Genomic DNA, 20531 nt, shown 5'->3' on the forward strand with positions numbered 1-20531 from the left:
AACTCTTACAAGATTCGCTAACGATACAGTATTAAAACATATACATATATATCTTTGTGTTGTGGTCAAATATTTTAGCTAAAACAATGTCACTTAATGTGGAATAATATTGTGGAATAAAATATTGATACCATATCTAAACCTTTTTTGCTTGCGGTTTTTTAACAAAATTAATTTACGAAACCATTTTTTCTCAAAATGCTCTGTTTTTCCACATTATTCCATTTCATAAAGAATTTTTTCAAGTATTTCAAAATAAACTGCGAAATAATTAATAATTTTAATCGTGCTTTTTATTTGGAAATAAGTTAAATTCCAAAGTCCCAATAATTTTATATTTTTTGTGGAGCCGGAAGTGTTCAAAATTTATACAGCCCTTTGCCGGCAAAAAAGTAATTTGCATTTTAATAGCTTCATTTGCGTTTTTCTATTGCCACAAATAATTTTGTATTTGCATTTAAATTCGATGCCGTCTTCTGATCTTGTCAGCCACGGGAGAGTTTATTGAAATATATGTATGTGGTTTTTCGATTTTCACTTGCAGAGAGCAACTAGCTAGACTGACGTTAATTTTCACAGCTTGGCCAGACCCTCTGGCGTTTTAATTCGAGACGTCAAAAGGCGTCGTTAACAAGAGAATGGACTTCTAACTCAACAGTCAACAGCTGCCAGTCAAAGCCAGAGTAGGCGCATTGTGGTTTCTCCTTCAAGGTGGCAGATTAAGCCCCGCTGTGCCCTTTTTAGTGGACAGGACTCTGTGTGGTGGCCAATGTGTCAGTCTTTCGGTCAGTCACTCAGTCAGTCAATCAAACAGTCTGCCACAGTGTGTGTTTGCATAGCCAGGAGCCATTCACCTAGACATTTAGCCAGTTAGCTAGTTAGTCAGGACACGCCACAGAAAACGCGATTTCAGGCATGCCTCAAAGCACTTGCAACCAATGCTAATTAGCTGACTTAGAGAAATGTCGTTGACTTTTGAGTTCCTTTGAATGCAAAATATATGGAAATTTACCCCGAAGTAAGTTTAAAGTTTCTACAAGAAATTTAATTTATTATTTATAAAATTTATTTGCTTATTTTAGTGTTGTGTTTATATTAAATGGCAAGTATTTTTTAGGCTTTGAACTATCAGGGTTTTTCTAGCTCGGACGCATAATGTTGATGTTTATATTTCAATTGAAGGAGCTAATTTATCTTGTTCCGCTTTTCAATGTCTATTCCCATCTTGTGTTTGGAATAAAAATTTCAAGCAATTTCGGTGCGGTGGAAGTACAATTTATCACATTGACGCTGATGAATTGTTTGCTTCACACTATGACAACTTTATCGTTGACTCTGCTGGTGTTTTCACCATCCAGCTATCCACTCCTTCATCCAGTAGAGCTTTTGGTTACTACTTTGAACATCATCAGTGCGATTCTGGTGCTTGTCTCCGGGTTGTTTGTGTTGAATTGCTTGTAAAATGTTTTGTAACTGTCATGGCTTGTGTCCTTCGAAACGCTACTGATGCTCCCCATGCTGTGTTTTCAGATAATGATTAAATATCGTCTGACTTGATGCATATTCTAAATATTCTTTTGGCTGAAACACAAACATTTTTATTGCGAACTTTTTACCCTCGAAGTCAAACTTTAAGTTGGTTTGACTTTATGAATAATTCAACGCCGAATATCAACCCTTTTTTGGAAAGACGACAAGTGAACGAAAAATCAGAATCTCGCCAAACTTCAATCAGGCATACATTTTTATTGGGGGCATATGCTTCCCGGTTGCAGATGGTGGGGTTCGGCACACAAATGTGTAATAGCTTGCTGGCTGGATGTCTGACTGGCTGCCTGCTGATGTACTGAAGTGCTCGTTGTTTTTGCTGTAACTGCTGCCGTTATAACTGTCACTTGTCCTCGATACACTTGTCCTGTCTGCCAGGATGCTGCCTCTGTTCTGAAAATGGTGGAGCTGATGTCACTGCTGTGCTAAAATCCTTTGGCTCCCCTCGCTTCCGGCCGTTAAAGATTTAAATTTATGCTGCGACGATAACGCGCAAGGCAAGCCAAAAACTGTAGACGAAAAATTGATATTTTATGGTTATGAATTATTGCCAGCGATTATCTTGCAAAATTCTCGGTATAAAAGAGTTTCTTTTTGTTTCATTTTACTAGCAAGGACCCTCGCCAAAGGGGGTAAGGAGTAAATTGCATGACAAAGTTATCAATATAAACCACTTTGCAAAGTCCCATGGAAAGACACATAAAAGATGGGGGGGAAAAAATCCCATAATGGAAATGTGTTTAAAAGTTTCGCAGCACAATGAATAAACAGAGAAAGCCACGTGGGAGTCATTCAGAAATTGCATTATTTCTTGTTGAGTATTTGAATTGAAATAACATTGTTGAATTGTGCAATATTGGCTTAGAATGGATATTGTGCACTCGTCGGTATACAAATAAAAGAACTATACTCGAATGGTATTTGTTGCAACATTGTGTATGTTTATGATATGCGATTAGAGTGCTTTTGCGTTGATCTAAGCTCATGGGAATTTAATAAACCTTTTTTATTCGTATTTCCCCAGCAAATGGATTTGTTTGAAAAGGCCAGCCTGATATATGATATCTGATACTCTGGCATAAAACAATTGAATTTTATTGAAATTGTGAGTGGGGCAATGTGTGTATTGCCTTTGACTTGTTTAACATCAAACACTGTTGTCAATAAATTTTTGCGGGTGGACCTCTTGACTTGCTCCACTTGAAATTCCTCAACTTTGTGCGGTGGCCGGGCCATTTGGCCGACTGCCTTTTTGAAATGAAGCCAACTACTTGTCACACCCACTAAAGAGGGCACATAAGCCAAAACGGAAAAGAGGCCAAAGGAGGCCCTTAACTTGGCCCGGCCCACTTCTGTGCACCCTCCAGTGCTTCAATTGTTTGCCCAGCACGTTCCTTTGACATGTGCCGAACAAAAGTATTATCTAAAGATAGTCGCAACAGAGTCGGCGACCTCTTAAAAGCCAAGATAGATACACTGAAGCAAGAGTGTTTTGAATAAAAGACTTACTAACCATCATATGGGATATAAATTATACAGTCATCAATTAGGGCTTGGAAAGGGTAGAATTATATACAATTATTACATGTGCTATTATAGGCATTATTATTTCCTTTGAAGTGTATCTCCTTGTGAGTATATTGTTGGCTGAAGTTGGAGAAGCGATGGACAGTTTGACAGAATGGAACCCTTTCTACTTAGTTGCGCCTATTGCTCATCTCCCACGTCGTCGGCCCGGGCAAACTGAACTCCCTTGCTCGGCTGAAGTTGCCTGTCTTGTCGAGAGCTTCATTCAACTTCCTGCAACTCCTGCTGAAAGTGCAACAGCAACAGCAGTGGCGACTGCAATTGCAACTGGCGGAGGCGCCATTGAAGTGTCTGACATTCACGTGTGAGTGGAAGGAGCCACAGAGGCGGCTGACAGTTGACATGCTGACAGAGTCAAGCTCGTCCTGTGACAGGAACGTGTCCTGTAATCAGTGATGGGCGATTTTTGTAAAAGGATTATTTATAAAATTTTTTTAGATATATTAATAAATGTTTGTCAAAAGCTCTTAGTAATAATTGTTAATTATGAAATATTAAACTATAGATTTAAGTATAATTTTATTTTGTGTCATCTCTGGTTATAATTTGCCTGCGTTCATGTTCCTCCCTTGAATTATGACATATGCATGTGTGTATATTTGGTACATTACTTTTAATAGCTGCTCCCCTTGAAACTCTCCGGGCATTCAATTTATTTCCTTTCACAACCATCTTATGCACACGTTGTTGGGGCTTGGCTTTTTAAATTTTCCATACAATCTCCCCGGCTTCGTGCTATATAATTGCTTTCTGAGGCTGTTGTGACTTTTTGTTGCGATTTGCTGAAAGCCATGATTTCATTTTAAATGAGTTTTTGATTTATGCATTAAACACATAATTGTAGCGGATTTCATATTTTTCATTCGCGTTCAGTGCTGGCTTTCTTTTCCTTTGTCCTGCGACTCGGGGCGCAGGATTTGTCTGCCGTTTGGTGTGCATAATTTAATGTTTGGCTTGATTTATGCAGAGACACCCAAAGCACCAGCGAAACTCTGAAAAAGGTTTTAATATAACAAATAAGTTGGGGATTTGCTGCTGAAATGGGTTCGTAAGGCATTTGATCTCTGCAGGGGATGAAGACAATGCGATAATGGAGAGCGAAGTGACAAGTAGATGGGAATTTTTAATGGCGCAAACAATGAAAGAAATGAGAAAGGACTAAGCCAAGAACCCAAAGAAATTAAAGAACAATCAACCTCATATATGACCCAAGTTTCTAACGACGTCATCCAACTAAAACTTCAATTACTTGTTAATTTAAGGCCAGTCAGGGATGTAAAAGATTCCCCACTTAAAATCAGTTTCAGCCCCCAAGCGCATTATTCCATTAAAAGGATCTCCTTAAAATCTCCCGCACAGAGTACAGCTTTCAAAGCCTTTCACACTCTGCACACAGACACATTCCCGTAGCAGAGTCCTTACAGCAATTAAAACTAAAAGCAATTAGATGCACTGGCAATAAAATTTTAAATATTCATATTTTCAATGCGAATGGTAAGGGCTGTAAAGTCAAGTCGTGCCAGCAGCTGAGATTACCGACAATAAAATTATGTCAAGTTATTGAGAGCTCCGTTGCACATTTTAGGCCATCGTTTTGCACTTAATTAAGTGCTAGTTTTGAATATTTTACATAGTTTGCCATTTATGGTCTGCACATTATGTGGTTAAAATATTTGGCTGGCTGGTTGTGACCGGAATATTTAACTCTGTAACGATTAGCTGACTATTAAATAATTTGATAGCTTCTTACTTAAAATTTGTACTTTGTAAATTGGTTTATTCTTAAATTCTTAAAGGTCATGACCCTGCTAAGGAATCCACAATTTCTTTTCGTTCTTTGTGAATTACTTACGCATACAAAGCAAAGTGCTTGAAACATTTATACATTATTGGCATTTTGCATGCATAAATAGTCGGGGCTGTAGGGCTATGGGGTGGAGCGGTGGCTACCAATATCCATTTCGTATCTGATCTGCAGTACTTGCCAAGTGGGTCACGTAGCACCAGTAACTGTATCTGCATGCCCCCAGTCCAGTGAACAAGTTTCCAAAGTTATGCAGCATACTTTTTGGCTGATATACACACAGTCGAAGCCCTACCTACACCCAAGAGTAGCTTCATGTGTGTTGCTTTCGTTTTTCTTGTTCATTGATTCGAATTTTTTTCCTTTTTCCAGCTCGTATTGCTGCAGGAGATAAAAATTCAATTATGGCATTTTTCCTTTTTCTCTCCGACATTAGTTGAGCCGTTGTTCCCACACATCACTCAATCATTGTGTTCATTTCAATTACAAACACATTTTTTTTGCAAGAAATACAATTTTATGACGTTTATTCAAATTAAAAAGAAGACACAATAATTAACACGTTCCAATTGATTTATGTTGCATTAATTGTTGTGTCACACTTTTGTAAACGCGATTCATTTAATTAATGGAAAAGGTAGAAATTGGATTATCGATGCCCAGGGATTCGCTTTAAAGCTACCCTGTGACCCTCACCTGATAATTAATTCAATCAAAGTGATAGTTTGACCTTTGCAACAAATTAAATCCCACCAACTGCCATATATACCTTTTTTTTCTAGGAGAAATAAAGCAATTTATCCGTATTATTACAAAAATCTGCATAATTATAATTGATGGCCATTGCTATTAAAACATATGTCTGAAACCAACATTAACCATAAATCAAATTAAATATTGAATTAAAATACAGAATTATGCAAGTCAAATAAAAAAGCAAATATATCAGAGCATTCGATGGAGTAAAAAAGCTGCAGGGTGAAGAGTTGCCTTGGCAGTCAAGTGCGGGCCAAGTATCACTCGAATAATGTGTCAATAATGTGCGATTATATCGACTACAATCAGCCATAGCCTCACCCTTCTACGATCTCCTTCCGCTGGGAATCACCCACGTATAGGGCCATCGAGAGGCCCAAGAAGTTAATAACAGAAAGAAATCGAATCGGCTGCTCCTTGAATGCGGTTCAATGTCGAAGTGGTTTGACTTGGCCTTTTTTTATTTTCCCCTATTTGCTGCCGCTGCTCATTTTATATTTTTCATATCCCTGAAAGTCACGTATTTATTTTTATTCCATTTTTTGCTGCCTGCGTTGCTTAGCCAAGGCTGAAGGAAAAAATCAATTGCGCGCAAATTGAGTAAATGTCATTTAGACATCCGGCAGCCCCGGCTGTTTTTTACCCTCCACATAACCCAGTAAAGAACATAAGCAAACGATTGTCAAACACAAACACAGCAACACACTCGCACGCCTGCCACAAAGTATGCGACAATGTGGCATGTGATCCCGCCATTGCATAAATATGTAAGTTGGCAATACTCAGGGCTTTAAATGAATATATATGCGTGTACATAAGGGTGGGCCTTGCTGAAAGTTTTCGGCTCAATCCTAATTTGGAAGTTTACAATTTTAGAAGGCAACATGTCGTATGAGCAATATTTGTGGAATTAGGCAAAAACGTGTCGTATGAGTAATTTTTAGAAAATAAAAACGTCTGTTTTTATAAATTATATTAATAAACTTTAAATTGATTCAATAATTAAATACTTCTATAGACTGAATCATGAAAAATTAAAATTTTATAAATAAAACATTGATTTTATATTTTTTTAGACATGACATCTTAAGACATAAATTATCTTAAATGACAGACGAAACCCCAAATTATTCTTCATTGAATTCTGTTTGAAGAATTTATAGTTTCTTAGTCCACCCTAATGTTCATGTGTGCGTAACCACTTTAAACACAATCTAATGTCAACAGGACAGACACTGAGAGACTCCTTCAGTTCCGGCAGTCAGACATTGCACTATGTATGGTGGCCTGCCCGACTTATAAATGCGGTTTAACTTCCATCTGGTTTTGTCATAAGTGCTTCTATGTCCTGATGTCTCTCTTTGGGTGTGTGTAGTTGTGCGTTCGGAAGGATCTATATGGGTGTGTGTGTCTGTGGCTGTGGCTGTGCGTATCAATGAAGCCGTTTGTCGAGTGGCACTCTATGCCTCTCGTTGACTTTATTGGATTATCAGGCAAATTTTATAGTATTCCCTTTGGCTCATACTGCCACCAAAGCATATTGAATGTCCCCTTAAAGTCAAAATGGCATTAAGTTTTTTTTATAAATATTTATTTAGAGAGGACACGGTAGCAAAGTCAGATGATAGCTGAAAACGAGAAGGGTATAGGAGGATAGGAGAACCCTAAACGCACTTAAAAACGCACTTACTAATAAAAGTAAGTACCTTTTGTATTTGTTGCAAAATAATAGAAATCGACACTCTAGATGATTAAAAATAATCCATAAAAAATGAATCGATATGAGTGATTGAAAGTTGTTCTGCCATCTCCCGATACATTAAAAATATTGCACATTGCAAGGAATCCCTTATAGTCTGAGTATTTGAGATTCCCCTAGCATTTGATAGCTGCCAGGAATGTAGTTGACGCACAGCTGAGCTTCTGTTTTCCGCAAAGTGCTGAGAAGAAAGGAAAAAATTTGAAAAAAATGGGAAATGCTGAGAGAAAGAACAACAATCTCACATTTCGAGCAGATTCACACGTACACACGGGTAAATACCGACAAACCCACGACAACTGGTGCCATTCGGGGGCAGGAATATGGAGGAAGAAGCTTCGCTTTAATTGTTGAGCCACACAAGTGCTTACACAAGGGAATTGGCAACTGCTAGGAATGTCTGCCAATGAGCAGTGGGAACATTTCATTTCGGCTCTAGTTGCGCCCAGACTTTGCTTAACCCACATGGAGAGAAATCAACTGGAGTTGCATTTTAATTTATACACCCAAAAATTTTCGTACTGCAAACAGAGCTGCTGAGCAGCAGCCAAGGGACATAAATAAATAAAATTCTGGACTAAAACTAAAGCAAATACATTCGCCAGCTCAGTTAGAGATCCAAAACGGGTGTCCTGAGCTGGAGCAACGAGAACTCAATTTGCCGGCAGCAGAACAAATTCGTTAGAAGGTGAAGAGCTGAGCCGAGCTGAAGAGGAGGGAAAAGATAAAGGTAGTCGTGCTAAATCGGTGGAAAAACAAGCGGCAGGAAGCGAGCAGCATGCAAATCAGTTCCGCATGCGGCAAAAAGGTGTAACGCCAGCACAAAAAACAGAACGGAACGGAATCACCAATCGGAGTTTGGGTAATCGAACGGTTCAGATGGAGGATAAGCGAAATGGGGATAAAGGCTACACGTTCCACAGTTTTTGGATCCTTACTGCAAAGCATTTAGCTTCGGATTCTAGATTTTGCAAAGCATAGCATTCACCTGATGCAGCACAGGGAAAAAAGGATTTCCTTAAGCATTCTCTAATTCCATTGTTTGTAAAGGAGTCTAACAAGAAGAGCGAAAATTTCACAGAAGGTCCCTTTTGATTAGCCAAACTTGTAAAGCTAAGAAGAATTAAATTTAATCATTGAATGATTTTTATTCAAATTTGCTTAAATCAAGACTTGAACAGCATAAATTAAAATAAATAGAAAATTTTTTCTATAAAGGACTATAACCATTTCCCAAAGCTTTTCCATATAAAATGTAACCAAAAACGAAATAAAATGTGCAAATAGCACCGGTTGGCGCAATAAATTTGAAACGTTTTCCCATTGCAGTTTGACTTTCTGCAGTTTGCCATTTATTTGTGCTAACAATTTGGTGGGTGCCATCCCTTTCCCCACCTTCAAATGCACTCACGTATATAGATGGGGATTTTTTTTTGTGTTGCCAACATTTGCCATGACAATTTGCTGCTCAATTGAACACTCACGGATTGCAGGCACTCGTTGCCACGCCCCTCATTTTACCTTGGTAGCCTGCCCCTACCCGGCAGCAGGTTGCACACTTTGTCAGTGGCTGCTCATCTGTCCCGCTGCCCTGTTTTGCATAAGTTTGACAGGTTCCTCTATGTGTGCCTGTGCTGCTAACGAAGTCATTCACCGTTTGTGTCACAAGCGCACCGGGGCCATGAATTTGGGGCTGGAGATGTGAGGGGATGGGTGGCGCCTACCTCGTTGCAGCTACAACTTGGCCAAAAAGCGCGTCACGAAGCTGCGTTCATTATGTTGCCACTCCACCATGGCAATGTGCCGTGTGTGTGCCTGCAAGGATCTGCATTCCATTCAGCACTTGAATACTCTTAAAATGGGTATGTGGACTAGCAATTAACTTTTAAAAAACTGTATAAGATTTTTGGATCTGTTGCCTCTAAAGCTTAGTGAACTTTTCCATTCCTGGTTAATAATTTTCCCATACTTTACTCTTAGAGTATTAACAATTTCAAATACAACAGTTGGGCTTCTTGCGCTGCACTTTTTTTTGGGGGTAGTACCTATTTTGTGGCCATTGCAACTGTCAGGCTGTCAGACTGGGTGGAGGCGGGGCAGGTGTTGCGGCTGCGGCTGTGGTGGTGTCTGTCCTCCCTGATTTATGTTGCCAATCAGGCATTTTGCTTGCGGTTGCACTCTGTGCCCCGTGTTCCGTGTCCCGGGCTCCGCTTCTCAGTCCGTTGATTTGTTACCCATACGCAGCGTAAACAAGGTTGCAAATGGATTTTGTGCGACGCCCGCAAAGTTTATGAGCTCCACTTGCCTCTACATCATCCCATTTGCTGCTCTTCAGATAAGCGGCTTAGTGAATCAAATGAGCAGAGTGCCATGCCAAGAAGGGAAGAAATCTCCTCCAGAGAGATTATCCTGAACTTATTTCTTTGTGTGCCGTTTCTTAAGCAATGCATTTGCCGCGTCTGCTCATCGGATAATGGCAAATATATAGCCTACATTTTGGGATATATTGCTCGACTGGGTCTTACCTATAAAATATTAAATGCATTCGCACATACACACTCACTGAGCTAGCAGGACTCACCGAGACCGAACGAACGAACGAATAAAATTCAAGTCGGCCGCTATAACTCAACGTTTGAGTCAAGATACTTGCCAAGTTATCTACACGCCAGCAGGAGCAGTGTCTTCTGCTATCGCCACCTTTTCCTGTCTTTTTCTTGGCCAAGAACTGGGCCAAAATATTTCCACTTTGCTTGCCACCATTTTTTATTTCATTTCTTTCGTTAGTCTTTCCGAACATTGAACAGGAAAAACGCATTACGATATTTCTATACTACTAAAGGGAATTACAAAGTTTTCGTTTATCGTTGGATGTGAATGTGAATGTGGAGTTTAAACCATATCCTCTAAGATTTTGGGTAAATATCTACCACAGAAAAATATATCTGTTTGATTAAACTCCTTGTACATAAATGGCCCGGCATCTGTCACGTTTACTCGCATGGCCGCACGTGTGATGAATACTTGGCAATTAGGGAGGACAGAGCCGAGTCCCTGTTGACATAACCAGGAAGAAATCATTTAGGGAACGTTCTTGTCAATTCCGGCTAACGTTTGATGCTGCGAATTTGACGTACTCGTACGTTTATAAATATTTTATTTATTTACTCTTCTGATTTCGGTTGTCAGCTACGTGCCGTAAATGCCTAAAATGTTCATAGAAATATATGGGTGCATTTCCTTTGGATTTTTTTTTTGGGCATGGAATTAGTTGACATACGTACTATATGTTGCGGTTTGATTGATCGGTTTTCTATGGCCTAAACAAAAGCTAATCTGTCTATTTGTTATAACATTTTATTTATATATTTATACAAGTTTACTAAATGGCTTTTTTCTTTTTTCTTTGCAGGTAAATGGCCTCTAATTTTGTAGGAAACTATTAAAGTAATCTGCACAAGTGGTAATGTAGTGCCCTTTTGATATAATTGAAACCCACATTATGTGGAATTTAATGCTAAAATTTGCGGGTGTGTGCTTCCCAGTGTCGTGTGGTGTGAGTCGTTTAGCGCTGCACGCAATTGTAAATTGTAGGATAATTTAATTTGCGGTTAAACACAGGTTAGAAGGAGGCACAGCCCCCGACTCGGCGCCACACGAGAAAATGGTGCTGAGAAAAGCAAGAAGTTGTCCTGGCAACCGGTAATTGGGGAATAGAAATAATGCCAGTCCAAAGGAAAACCAACATCGAGAAACGAGACAAAAATCCCTGAGGAGATGGATGCTAGAGGAGGTCTGGGGCCTAGAGAGATATATATATCTGGATCTCTGATCCACTTACCAATCCCCCATATGTGTGTGCGTGTTGCAATGCAGTTATTGTTGTTTTTGCACCCTAGCGATTTAGTTTTTTCGTTCTTTTTATGAATTTTGTATTTGTGCGAGTAAATTCCCTTTGCCTGTGCCACATGACGTATGAGTAATGGCTTTAGCCTGCCATGCTTTTGTCTCGCACTGTCGGCATTTCTGTTGCTATTGCTGCTTCTGTTCTTGTTTATTTTGCGGTCGCGTTTTATCCTTCTCCCCCAGCTCTCAGCCCCCAGTCACCAGCCCCTGCTTATTCCCCAAATGCCCACCCCAACCCCCTGGCATTCCCTGTCCGCAATCGCATATGCATGGATTGTATCTGAAACTATATATCTGGTTCTGTGTCTGTTTCTGTGTCGGTGTCGGTGGCTGTGTCTGTGTTTTGCTTTGTACTGCCTCGTTCGAGCGTTGTCAAATTGGTTTGTTATACCCTTGCAGAGGGTATTATAATTTTGTCCAAAAGTGTGCAACGCAGTGAAGGAGACATCTCCGACCCTATAAAGTATATATATTCTTGATCAGGATCACCTCCTGAGTTGATATGAGCATGTCCGTCTGTCCGTCTGTCCGTCTGTCCGTCTGTCCGTCTGTCTGTTTCTACGCAAACTAGTCTCTCAGTTTTAAAGCTATCGTCTTGAAACTTTGCACACACCCTTCTTTCCTTTGCACGCAGTATATAAGTCGGAACGGCCGGGATCGGCCGACTATATCCTATAGCTGCCATATAACTGATTGATCGGAAATGGTATAACTTTGGTGTTTTTAGAGTTAGAGAGTTCAAATTTGACATGAGAGCTATTTTTGGCAAAATAATACGACATGCCAAATTTCATAGGGATCGGCCGACTATATCCTATAGCTGCCATATAACTCAACGATCGGAAATGACCCAACTTTCGTGTTTTTGAAGATAGAAAGCTGGAATTTAGTACAGACTCTATTTTTGGTTAGTTGATCCAACCTACCAAATTTCATTAGGATCGGCCGACTATATCCTATAGCTGCCATATAACTGAACGATCGGAAATGACTCAACTTTTGTGTTTTTGAAGATAGAAAGCTGGAACTTGGTACAGATTATATTTTGATCTATCCTACCAAGTTTCATAAGGATCGGCCAACTATATCCGATTTTTGCGATATATATCCGGTTTTAGCTGCAAGGGTATATAAACTTCGGCTCCGCCCGAAGTTAGCTTTCCTTTCTTGTTTAAATTGAATACTTGGTAGCGTTTTGTTAATGGAAAAAAAAAGAATTTTATTTCACAAAAGTACCACCGTTTGGTGGCATAAAAAATGAATTGTTGTTTAATGCCAGCCGCAGAAAAAAGAATAATCCAATCAGGCTTAAAAGATTTTAAATAGCAACATTGATTTCAGTTTTAAACTGACTCTTAAATATGCTCTTGACAGCGGATATTTGTATCAGCTAATGAACCTGGACACACTTTTAAATTATCTCTGCCATTCATCATTTTAGCAGATTTTGTGTTGAAGGATTACCTTCTTTTTTTTGGTCCTCCAGCTAAATAAACTCAGAAGGCATGCACTTGGGACTTAATCTGCCGCATAATTCAAAAGCCTCTGCATCATGGTCTGACAGGCCAAAAACCAAAGAAACCAAAAAACCCACAGAATGGAGGAGGAAAAAAGGGAAAGAAAGTTTCCTCCGAGGCAGAAAAGTTTTCCTCCCATTTAGCTGTTACACCCCCGACCCTGACCATCCTTACTGCTTGCTTTTGGCAACTTCATATTTATATAATAACTTTATGTTTATGTTGTAGATTTTCGTTCCAAACTTCGTTAGGGGAGGTGGGGTAAAATTTACAATAACAATACTTTGCCCAGGGATGGGTTGAGGCGAACAAGCCAAGGACAAAGACTAAAACAGCAAACAAAGTGCAAAAACACACATACTGTAGTCATAACAAAAGGCGCGTTGGCGTCCAAAGTTGATTTCTTAATGTCTTCCAAGCATCTACTGTTTGTCTTCAAGAAGAAAATGGCAGAGCCCAACGATGATACACTCACACATAAAGAATCAGAGCCTTGTCATGCGTATATACACGGAGGAAAATCTTCTATAGTCTTAAACGATTCTTATTGCTAGGGAAATAAAAGAGAGCACCCAAAACATACACATAAACTATTCCACTTTTATTTCATAACTGAAAGATATAAATTATATATTCTTGGGCATTTTTTCCGGTGCATCTAAGCCCACCCGAGTCAAAGATGTTGCCCAAGGCAATTTACACTGAAGTTGTTTATTTTGAAACACTTGCCAAGCGAAAAAGTCGCTGAGCCAATATTGAGTGAGCTACTGCAGCAAAAGTCCCTCTTTCAGTTTCTTGCAGCTTCCCCAGAATGCCTTCGATATTTTTACAGCGGAAGCGGAAATGTGCATTATTTGATATGACTCTGTTTTCCTTTTTTTTTTTCTTTTTGTTTGGGCCTTTGTGAAAGATTCTGCACACACTTGACTGAATTGGCAGCAAAGGTTCTTTGACAATTGAGCCACAGTCTCCATGTGGGGGAATGAATCAGTTCACTGATATGTGGAAAGTAATTTAATTTAATTTCCTTGACCACAGAAAGTTCTTAAAAGGACATGGAAAAGAAGTGTGCCTCAAACCTGACTTCTGAAAGAAGTCAGATTGCTTAAACAATTTCTTGGGAAAAGCCAAATGAATATTGATCAAAGATTTGATTTCCACTTCAATGGTTTCTTCAATTAAATTCATTAAACTTGCATATCCTACAGAGGCGTTTTTAATCCCAAGACTGTTCTCCCAATTTCATAGTTTAATAACCTTCAGAATTTTCTGTTCAACTTTCTGCGAAAATATTTTCGTTTACCTTTTGAAGGAGCTGCAAAGTTTCCTCAACTAACTTCGTTAGTTTCATCTTATTGCTTACTTTTTTTTTAGCATTAAATTTATTAATTTCCCTAAGATGCTCCAACAGTTTTAAGTCAACATAGAATTCAATTCAGATTTTTATCCCCAACGAGTTCAGAACAACTAACCAACTATTTTTTATTTGTTCGCCATAAATTTGCTTTGCTGTTGCAGTTCCGGAACTTTCACTTCCGGACCATGGGATGATGGCAGGGGTGGGATTTGACAGACTTTGAATTTTTAGAAGAGTTTCTCGCAGTATCCACTCATTTATAGTTTCTAGAACCGAGGTATGTGTGTGTTCGTGGAGAGTTGGTGTAAAAAGGCTTCATTCAACCGCAGGCGCTGATATTCAAAAGCGGACCAAACTTTTTCGGGGGCTTGGCTCGAGTACATGGCGGGGAAATTTGAAGCACCTTTAGTTTGGCGCAAAAAAGTTTTCAAGCCCCCAAAATACAAACAAGGAAAAATTTACCAAAAAACTAAGCTCGCACAGCTGGAACAAGCAAAACTGAAAACCAATATGCTGGCCCAAAATAAAAGAGGAAATCTGAAACGAAGGGAAAAACACGAAATATAAAAATTTCGTTCCTACCCGTTTTCGGGGGGTAATGAAATTTTAATAAACTGAAAATAGTCTTGGGTGTTGTGTTTTGTTTTTTGTTACGCATACGCCATGTTAGCAGACTTGTGAAAAATTTTAATTGGCTTGTCGCAAGATTGCTTTTTTTCTCAGCTGCATCGCCTCTTAGTAGTTCAAGTCATGGAAAAGAAGTAAGCATTGTTTAGCATTCGGGTTTGGGTTATGTTTTCTATTTGGTTTTCGGTATTATTGCCGGGAGAACTTTGTAGGGAAACTTGGCTAGAAATTGGCAGCGCTACCCATCACCACAGCCACCCATCAATGGAAAGTTGTGCCGTTGTCGTTTGCCGGTTGCCATGACAGACATTTTATACAAGAATAGTTGGTCCGTAGACGGCGGCCTCCAGGTGAAAGTTTTGGGTTTTAATTAGTTTCGGTCGCTTAGTGCCGCCAAAGCAATTTGTAAGATAAGGGTTACTCGTTTTAATAGAAATTTTAACATCTGGCCCATCCCTTTGTGTAATGTTTGCTTCCTTGCCTGAAAATATATTTAACCCTTACTTGAAATCTTTAAACAAGACAGAAAGTATAAGCAAACATTGATATTTTACTAATTGGTGTTGCAAGATGTACATTTACATAATCAATTAATCTATATAGTCACTAATGAACCTTCTCTTAATCACTCGGTGCTATATTGTAATCGAAATAAATGCCTTTGCTAATGAATGTCGGATACATCGAAGGATAAAGCTTTTATTTACACATGGGAACAAAGCGTTAACAAACACATGCGAAAATCAGTCAGCATTTATTATCATTAATTAATCATCTTGTGTGGCAACTAGGTGTCAGACTCTCATCACGCTGCTGTAATTAAAAACAAAAAGGTTCCGTATTTTAATTACATTTTGTTCACACCATGGTCCAACTGTCACCGGGTGGCAGTTGCCAAAAGGCGACTCCTTCAGCTTTCCATTAATTTATTTCCGTTGTTTGGTATTCCCCAGGCTTGTTATGATGACTTTCCACTGGCTTCTCACACATGTGGAACTGGCAAAGGCGCTCCGGCCGTATGTTTTTATTTATTGGATTTGGGATTTGCTGATGCCGCTCATGGGGTATTGGGATTTATTTTTTTCCTTCCTGTTTCGGTTGCTGTTTCTGTTCCTTACTTCCTTTTATTTTTCGCCATCAGCGTGTATAATTAAGTTTGCCTTTTGATATATATTCTTCTACCTGTCTCCCATCGGACTGCCATCAGTCACTTCTTATGCAAATGTTGTTGCCCAGCATCCTGTTCGGTGACTTTCACATGTAAATTTCTATAAAAGAAAAGCAGACAATAACGAAGTTTGGGTGTCCTTTATACTATTTTATAATACTTTGATTTTTAAAATTTTAATCGTTAAATATTTTTGAATTTATTCTGAACAGAAAAATATTTATATTCCTGGCACAATCCATGAAAGAGAAATATTGTTAAGTAACTTGCGCGATTATTTAACTTAGTTACCTATTTTTTGTACTCTACCCTCCCTGGAATATATATCGTTTACTTCCTTATTCAAAATAGCTCCCACATGTGAAATTCCCTGCCGTTGCATGAGGTCAAAATAAATGTCGAAAGCTGAGACGTGGGGTCACGTGCGTGAAAAGTTGTGACTGCCAGAGAGAATGTGTGCTTGGGAGTTCTTCGCCAGTCTCCAATGGCATCTCGTCCTCCGTTGTACTCATGAATCCCCACCGCTGATCCAGCAACATATTCAAATGCATATTGATTCTGCGGTCCATCAGCTGTCACTGCTTCGGTTCCCCCCTTTGTTTACAAGTGGCAATCATGATACGCATCAGCAAACGAGGCTCCAGTCCCAAGTTCCAGGTCCACCTGATGGCATCGGCCAAAAACCAAGATATATCCTCGCAAGGAGAGCCAAGCTAAACATACACCCTGGTAGAGTAGACAAAAGCCAAAGAAAATTTGCATACTCCCCAGGTTCGCCTGTTTGTTTCTCTGCTGCCGTTTCATCTCTCGTTTTGCACTCTCCAGAACCTACTTTTCCCTCAGCCATTTCCCAGATTGCTGGCCATTTTGAACCTAAATGGTAAATAGACCTTTCGGTTTGTTAATGACAGTCAATACAAAGGAAGAGGGAAACGGAAAGCAAAGGCCACAGGAAATCAAAGCCGAAACCCGGTATACTAAAAAGTCCTGGGGAATTTTAAGGGCTTGGTGCTTGAGTTCCTAGTGAGTGTATTAAATTGGTTTCAGATTTACAAGCCAGCCAGGCCAATGGCTTAATTATTCGAAAAAGGAAAAACGTACAAAAGCAATTATCCTAATTATGAGCAAATGTTTATTCCACATAAGCGTTGAATGGACCATTGGCTTCTTACAGCCCACATATCCATGGAAAAATATTTAAATTGCACAGTAGCCCTTCCTTTTTGCTAATTGCTAGCCTAAGAGTATTCCGCACAAAACCAATGTTGTGGCTGTTTTGCATGTTTGCTGGAGATTGAAAAAAAAAATTGGAAAAACCTAAAATTTGCATGCAGAAACTCGGAGAATCCGAATTGGAAATCTGCATCGTGCGTTGCAATAAATCAAAAATCTGCAGCCAAGGCATGAGCTACCCAAACCGCTCCGCTTTCCTCCTTTCGGAGGATAACAAGAGAAACGCATTGGCCATGCAAACACTGCTGATTGTGTAAACAACAGTGAGAACCCCACTGAGAGAAAGCGGGGAATTAAGTGCTACTTTGCCCTTAACAATGAGAATGAATTTCAATGCCATCTTCCTTATTGTTGTCAGCCTCGGCAATAATTGTTCAGGCCCTCAGCGTGTGGGTTTTGTATTCTTGAACTGAAGTCCCCTTGCATTTATCGCCGTTTTCCATTGTTGTTTAAGCTTCAAGAGTTTTTCTTATTTTTGAGTGGAGTCCGCGAAGTCGAAATACAATTTTCGATTTAATGCCTTGCAATTAAGAGGGTCTTGGCTTAAGAATACTCTTTCAAACATTATATAGTGAATATCTAGGCATTTATTACAAAAACACTTACTCTGGGCTGCCTTCTAAATGCCTTTAGTATTTGTATATTAAATATTATTATTAACCATTTAAAATTAAGAGGGTATTAGTCGTTTCTCCGAAACCATGGAAACCCTTATCGCCCTCACCAGTGACACTCTCCATGATGTCCCCCCAGTGCTTGCTCCCAATTCCCATTTGCAGTTGCCATTGCATTTGGCATACGTGTAAATCGTAAATTTCCGTCCACAAAACGAATGGTAACCGGAGAGCGGTAAAAGGTCCGGAGTCTGATCCCAGATCCAGTCCCTAGCCCGGAGTCCAGAGCTCAGGGCCCAGAGCATCGGGCCAATAGCTCATTGTGGACAACAGCGAGTGCGGCAATGGAAACAGAAAACAAAAGTCGCTTCCTGGGTAATGGAATAAATTTCCGTAAGGACCATCTTTTTGGAAGCAGACACATATCACCCATATTGTCCAGCATTTTGTGGCTATTTATGGTACCCGACTCTATGGACGGCAATTGAAAATAAAGGTGGGAAGATGAATTTTTGTCTGGCGGGAAGATTTATTTTCTGTCTGTAATAAAATTGCAATTTTAAAATTCAAAAAATCTTAATTTTCGCCAATAAAGGGTTCCTAAAAGTAGCAAAAATAACCAAATGAAGAATTTATTGTTGAAAAAATCAATTCCATATCAGTGGCTGCAATTCCGCTTGGTGATTTGCCGCAAATTGTTATTCTAAAATCCAATTTCATCGCATCAGTGCACAAGCAATCCCCAGCTCATCGCTGCTTGAATTTTTGTATATTTTGCATATTTGTCACATTGAATCTGTTGACCAGCTGTGTGGGTGTGTGTGCCGGGACACCTGGCTCTTTTCCATACCTGTGCTCACTTTTCATTTTTTCTTATACACACCCCATACCTCTGACTCGATCGAGAAAAGAAGGAAATGCGAGACACGGAATCTTTTATGACATTGCTATCGGTGATGCGGACGTTGAAGTGGAAACAGTTCCTCTCATTGTCAACTCTGTATAATTTTCACACTGATGGCGCGGATGGGGATGCGGATGCGGATGCGAATGCTAAGGATGCTGTTGTAGCCTCTGGCGGTTACCCACCCCGTCATGGCTGATTTGATTGCACTGCGCTTGGGTTGTTCGTCGCTTGCTTTTTTGTTTTGCAGCCAACCCCTGCCGGCACCTTCTCAGCATTTTGATTATGCTGCAGCATTTTTTGCATCATAATACTCATAAATATTTATGAAGCAAGTTGTCTAAACATGAAATGGACATAAAATACTGCCACAACAATCTTTCGGTTCTCATGCATTTAAAGCAAAGCCAATACAATATACGATACAGCTAGTTACTTTGGACGATGGATGTGCGGTTTAAATCGGAAATGAAAACCTGGAATCGCTTTTGCCACATCGAGAAATTGATTGCCGGCAAAGTGAGTTTAAACGAACTATTTTAATATTCCAAAAGTCGATTTAAATTGAAAAATATTGGTCAGCATGCCATTCGAAGCTAAAATCAACAAAAAATAGCAGAGAATATTTGGCACTTTGGGTCAGTAACATATATGAATGCGAGTAGAAGCTCTAAGAAATATTCGATTTTTCACTGATAAAATGTGTTTTGATTTGCAGACATTTAGTTGGCAGTTAGTTTTCTCTGGTGGCCAAAGTTTGGTGAACCAAAATGGAAATTTGATTAGTTTGGAATAAGTTAAATTTTTTTTCTTCTTTCGGTTCGCCACAAAACTTTTCTAAAAGTTTGATTAAAAAAATGTTCAATATTTTCAATATGGTACAGTTTTAATGACAGCTTAATCAAAATGTTTGTAAAAGTACGTGTTATTTGCATAAATATTAGACAATATCTTGTATGGCAATGTTCTACTCTGGCCAACACGTCGTATACGTGATATGAAATATTGTAGCATACTTTCGGAGCCAAAATAAATAGTCTAAGGCTTAAAATGCTCGCTTATGCCTTGGAATTTAAGTAAACTTATACTCGTTGAGTTCATAGTTTGCTGCTTTGTTGAACTTGTTGCAGAATTTCGGGATTGTCGAAAACTTTTCCTCGCCTTTCTCAAGTTCCTTGCACTTAAAGAACAAATACAACAAATGAGTCATTTTCCACGCACTTTCTCTGTAGCTGTAGTGGCTTAGTGGCAAGAGTTTGAAAACCCCGTCTGAAAATTCTAACAATATCCGGGTGGTGGTGGATCATGCAATCAAGCCGCATTCCAGTTTTGGCTTCCTGCTCTCTAAAAGGACTGTATATTTATCATAAATTTGACTGCACAATTCTATTACTTTGATGCGGATTTTCTCATATATCTTTTGCTATCTCGGCTCGAATCATAAATTATTTCATATTTCATTTCCTTTTCACAATGCAACAACAGAAAAAGTATTCGACAAAAACAACTGCACCCCACCGACTGTGGCAACAGGCAAATATATGCTGAATCACAGTTTTCTTCTCAAAGGCACTGTCTCTGCCCCACGGCATTGCAATAAAATATCTGATTCTGCCGACTGGTGTCTCCCCTTTTGGCCGGTTCTTGTCCAAGCATTGGCCAAAGTAAACATAATAATCATTCCAAGTGAAACTTCAACTCCGCTCTTCAAGATACTTTAACATTTCTAAAAAAAAAAGTGATAAAAACGT

The 20531-nt window shown here is 39.3% G+C and overlaps 1 protein-coding gene across 1 annotated transcript in view; it reads left to right on the top strand.

The window, feature by feature from the left end:
* The window catches only part of Hs6st (heparan sulfate 6-O-sulfotransferase), a 79580-nt gene that overhangs the window by 35975 nt on the left and 23074 nt on the right, over nt 1-20531 (top strand). The window lies entirely within an intron of this gene.

The sequence above is a fragment of the Drosophila bipectinata genome, chromosome 3R, assembly GCF_030179905.1.
Source record: "Drosophila bipectinata strain 14024-0381.07 chromosome 3R, DbipHiC1v2, whole genome shotgun sequence".
NCBI classification, from domain to species: Eukaryota; Metazoa; Arthropoda; class Insecta; order Diptera; family Drosophilidae; genus Drosophila; species Drosophila bipectinata.